At 33.5% G+C, this 5,813-nt stretch overlaps 1 pseudogene; it reads right to left on the reverse strand.

Moving 5' to 3' along the window:
- Positions 1-470: 470 nt before the first annotated feature.
- LOC149244139 (putative methyltransferase PMT6 pseudogene) lies at positions 471-2,341 on the reverse strand (annotated as a pseudogene).
- Between the last annotated feature and the right edge of the window lie 3,472 nt (positions 2,342-5,813).

Genomic DNA, 5,813 nt, shown 5'->3' on the forward strand with positions numbered 1-5,813 from the left:
TCTTATGACACATGACATTTTCTTAATTAATCGGTTTGATTAAAAAACATAAATAAATTATAACATTTAATTTTTATAGATTCTAGATTAAATCTCTAATATTCACTTAATAATTAATGATAATTGAATATATTTACATAAAAAAGCCCTCATCTTTCTATGCATAATCCAAAAGCCTTCCAAAACATAAAAATTAATTGATATCCCTTCATATGTTCATAAAATATTTGTCGTACTTAGCATTATAACAAAAGAGAGGCACCTTTATAGACAATGATGACAAAGACATATCACAGATGCGATAATGAATAAACGCAGAGATAAGCACAAATTGTGATCAGGGTTGGAATTTGATGGTCAAAATGGTTGTCATAAGACTTTTTTTCCACTATTTACGTTTAAATTTTTTATGTAACCTTCATTCATGATGTGCTTTTAAATTTAAAAAATGTATTTTTGACAGTCCATATTTATTTGAAAATGTCATTAGTATCTGTGTTGGCATTAATATCTTGCAGACAAGTTTTATTAGCGCTAACATTAACACCTTGTAGAAAAGTTCTATTACCACTGACATTAATACCCTGTTGAAGGAGAGGTTCCAACACCTTTTGGAAAATTAGCAGTTGCTCTGCTCAGTTTCCAACACCTTCCAAATTATATACTTTTGTATTTGAGTGCCACTTTTGAGATTATGGTTGAGTCATCTCGGATGATGAAAAATCCTAGTGGGCCAAGAATCCAATCCACCTCTAGTATAATGTCTTCTATTTGACAACCTCTACCATTTCCTTTGCTTTATGAAAAAAATTGGAATGCGTGAACCAAATCATATGTAAGTGGATAAGTATAAAATGGATTAGACCAATCATGGAAAGATCTAATCAAGCCTCTATCATCAATAATAGGTAAAGTATTCCTTGAGCTTGGAGGAATTATATTCATCACCCAAACTAGTTTTTTGCTTAAAGAAAAAACAAATCCACCATAGAAAGAGATCATATCCATTACATTTCTAATAACATATTTACTGGCATTCATAAATGTCCAATATTCATTGACTTTCCTCTGCCAAACTTGTATGCCCGCACTAAAATTTTCAATGGTGATCCATATTTTATCATATCATTTAGGGAAGATTGATAAACATTCTGGAAATGGAGGAAGTTGTCAAATGTTCTTTGCTTCTGGACTTAAATTTAGACAATTATGTAATTTTTTCTTTCGTGAATTTTCTGGATCATGTGTCTGATCACATAAAACCAAGATTTTGTATTTTTCTTTCTCTAGCTGGTATGGCTTATCTCTTGGCTTGAACCTAATTTCTATTTGAACTTGACGAGAAATAATATTCCAACACGTTGAAGCTGTCAGACATTAACTTCTCCCATTGATGGGGATAATATTTATCCTTCCCGTAAGCAAAAGGCACAGAATAAACAAAGTAACCACTAGCTCTGAAAAGGTGATCCAAAGTCTTTATGTAGAACACCATCATTTTCATGCCAATTGACATGAGATAGTGGACCATTTCAAATGAATTACTTGGATAACATATTTATGTTATACTAAGAACTGCAATAATGGCACCAATTCCTCGTTCAAGAGAAAATTGAATATGATTCTCAAGCCCATCCATTGGAGCAAATGACATTGTCTGTATACCTAGTGGAAGTAGACAAGCTGAGAAACATGAAAAACTACAACTAACATCAAGAACTTGCACCAATCTTTTGTCTCGTTAATCCCTTATTCTATTATCTATCATGTTTCCCAACCTTTGGATGTACTTTGAACCTCCATGCTTGAAATGAGCACCACCACTAGGGAACCACCATAGTTTACCATGCTTATGCACTGAATTTTTTTCACCTTTGACATTCTTCTAGATGCGAGTGATTCATATGGCTTTGCCACACTTAATATTTAATCATTGGCCATTTTATTGGTATCTTGTATTGTTTAGGAGGAGGTACTAAACATAAGGGTCATTCCTCAAGTGGAGAGGACAAATTTCTTTAGAAATTCACTCTTTGAGAATAATTCAAAATTTTCAGAGTGTTGATATACTTTAAATCATGACAAGGAACATACTCAATATAATTCAATGACCAAACATTCATTCCTTCTATAGGTATCTTTATCACATAAGCTTTAAAATTGAGAACCACCTTGTTACTTAACCACTACTTCCAAGTTGAGATCAATGATGCTTGCATATAGATCACATGCTTGGTGCCAAATAATGTTCCAACAAAAAGATAACTATCATCAATGTGAAAGCGAGCACAAACACCTTCCATGATTTCACATCTAACCTAGAAGAAAGTAAAAAGCCCATATTTAGATGCAAACATTAACAAGATGAAACAGGTCAGCTAGCCATGTATACACCCATCTTTTCACTGTTTTGCACCTTATCACAGATGAATATCTATACTAATTTTAGTTGAAGGTAGCTAAATTAGCTCAATTCCTTCAAAACGAGTCAAATGGCTTTTGAACTTGAAAATTTGAATAAAACCCATTGAAACATAGGAGAGAGGTTTATGGAGTGAGAATATTGGAATTTATCAAAGAGATTCCATAGTAAAAAAGTATAGATTTAATAATGTTTCATGTTAGTATGCTAAGGGACCCAGTGATACTTTCAGAAACCTTAAAATCCTATTATTAATGTTTATTAAAGAGCTCAAAAACTTGATGTTGAAGGAATGTATAAAAAATAAGTCTGCATAATTCTAATAAAATGTCAAAAGTTGATTCAATGTAGTTTTTAATTTTCCCACCAATCTCTCATATTATAAGCCTATGATATATTTGGAGACCTTTGAAGACACATTTCATTGCACGTGGAAATTGTTGAAACCTTAATAAGATTTTATTATTTTATTTTTTAACTAAACATCGAGTCTTCAGCAACGCATAAGTGGTTGGGTGTCAACACTATCGAAGAAAAAAGTATTTTTTTTGTATTTTTCTTTTTTCTTGAAAACCCAATTTTTGGAATTGGTGATTCTTCTAGTAATAAAACATCCATTTGTTATAAGTTTATTCTTTTAATTTTTAAAATGTACACATACTATGCATTCAATCCTGTTAATATTAGTGTATATCCTATGATCCAATCCCAAAATTTATACTGTAAAATATATATTTTATCTTTTAGATCCAATAGTATATATTAAATTATGTAAATCATAACATAAATCATATTAATTAATATACTTTTGAGTTCTTATTGATAACATTCAATAGTTTTATTATGTTGGTCATCTTATATGTCCCATAAGATCTCCTTAAGATCTCTTTAGTCATATCTCATATATACAAATGCTATGGCATGTCTAGGTCAAGGACATTTTATTTCCAGTTCTAAAGATTTTATTATGAGTGTTCCATGCAATTTCAAACAAAGATTCAAGCTTTAATAAGTCATCCATTTTATATAATAATTTTGTTTTTTATAATAAATATGTGAATTTTTTTAACATAACTATGTTAATGAAGAGTAATTTTTTAATAAGATTTTATTGGTGAAAGGTTGATTTATTATTAAAACATCACTCATGAAGGGAAAAATTTTAAACGTAAAGTTTCTTGAAGGGAAGCATAAAGACCCAAAAGGTCAAAATAAATTATAATGATTAGTAAAGAGAAATCCAAATTCCAACCCTCACTGTGATCTCAATGATGAAAAATACAAATCATGGAAGAAATAATGAATACATACAAACATAAGAAATCACTGCAATCTTCTCCGTACAAGGATGAAAAATATTAGGGAAAATGTAACATATAGAGCTCTTATAATTATTTTTTCATTTTTGTGGTTTTATAATGTATTTGAATATGTTGACCATCTACGATATTTAAATGAAATAACAATATCAATAATGCTTGTCTTGCTGGAAATAGTAATTACTCCCACATGAAGATCTAGCAAGATCGAAGTCGAGTGATGCATGAAGAGATAAGCTGAGTTAAATGTAGTCCATATTTAGAGTGTGAGTTAACTTAGTTAAGTGTTAGTCAAGTTGAGTTTAGTCTATATTTTGAGAAGTCCAAATTTAGTGTGTGTGCATTTTAAGTTATTTTTGGCGAGTAGTTAATCCAAAAAGTATAAATAACCTTAGAAATAGTAATTACTCCCGCATGAAGATCTAGCAAGATCAAAGTTGAGTGATGCATGAAGAGATAAGCTGAGTTAAATGCAGACGATATTTAGAGTGTGAGTTAACTTAGTTAAGTGTGAGTCAGGTTGAGTTTAGTTTATATTTTGAGAAGTCCAAATTCAGTGTGTGTGTGTGCACTTTAAGTTATTTTTAGCAAGTAGCTAATCCAAAAAGTATAAATAACCCTCGTCGGGTTCATTTAAGTTGATCCAGATTTAAATAGGAATGCAACAAATTATAGAGATAACCATAAACACAGATATGCAATGGAAATAATACTTCATTTCATTAATGTAAAATACCGAAATATGCTTACAAACAAAAATGGAAATAAACCAACTAGGGCGATGGTAGCTTATCTCTAAGAAGAGATGTGGTGGCTACATGCCTCCGAACTATGTTACAATGAGGCTTGAAGGCCTATTTATTGTTGAGAAACAATGGAAGACCCTAAACATCCAAAAACCTAACCCTAGAAGATGAAATGCCAAACGGTGGGCCTCATTTGGGTAAATTGGTACATCAACTTCACGGGGTCGTAACTTTGGCATACGATCTCCATTTGACGCGCACAATATCTTATTAGAAAGATCTATCTGAGAACTACAACTTTGGAAAGAGCAACATTTGTGCATGGACCCATCTTGCTCCCAGTTTTCCGAGAAAGCATCATTTAGGGCCTCAAAACGGCTTCGAAAGTTTAGGACCCAAAAAATGTAAAAATAGTAAACTGTGCTACAATTAAGGGAATTGAAAGGCTGAAAGAAACAATGGTGGGGTTCCAAGTGGAATTGGTGGGTGGACACCAATATCCACCTGGATCATTCCTCCCCACTTACGAAGTAATGGTCCCCATTGCGTTAATTTACCCCATGAGATGAGGAAACTTCTGCTGAACTTCGTCCTTGGTGAGCCACTTGCCCTGGTGAAGGAGTTTGTCTGCTTTGACAACTCGATACAGTTGGATATTCTGTTGTCGGGTATGCTTGATCTGTGTGTCCATGATCCGATTAGTTGCAGCTTGTTCCATGCAATATGGATTTAACATTGTGGGTGTGAGTTGTTCTGCAATGTCAGATGTATCTAGTAATGGTGGAAAGTATGGCCAAAGGCGGACCACATTGAACACTGGGTGCAAGCCAAGGAATGGGGGAATACTGAGCTCAAATGCATTGTCTCCCACAGCCTTGGTAATGGTGTAAGGACCATATCGGAGTGGTCTGAGTTTTCGATAGGCTCCGGTAAGGGGTTCCTTTTGCAAATACAATCAGACTTTGTCACCCATCTGAAACTTGTGTGGCACCAATGTTGATCATGTCGCTGCTTTTACTTGGAATTTTATTTCACCAGAATGTCATGGACCTACTAGCGAATATGTTGGATGTGCTCAATGAAGCTGTTTGCCTTATCTGTTTCGTACTGGACATGAGCCGAATCTATTTGAGTAGCTGCAAATTGCATGGGCACATTAATGGGACATAGTGGCTGGAATCCCAAGCCCACCTTAAAAGGGTTGTGACCAGTCGAGTTGTGGAGAGCCCAGTTATAATTATGTTGAACATAGGGGAGGCTCTCGTCCCATGTGCATGGGTGCTTTGAGTTGTACATGTGCAGAATGTGTATGATCATCCTATTGAC

Source organism: Pinus tabuliformis, chromosome 8 (genome assembly GCF_031772625.1).
Source record: "Pinus tabuliformis cultivar Carrire ecotype Pingquan chromosome 8, CPIR1, whole genome shotgun sequence".
NCBI lineage: Eukaryota > Viridiplantae > Streptophyta > Pinopsida > Pinales > Pinaceae > Pinus > Pinus tabuliformis.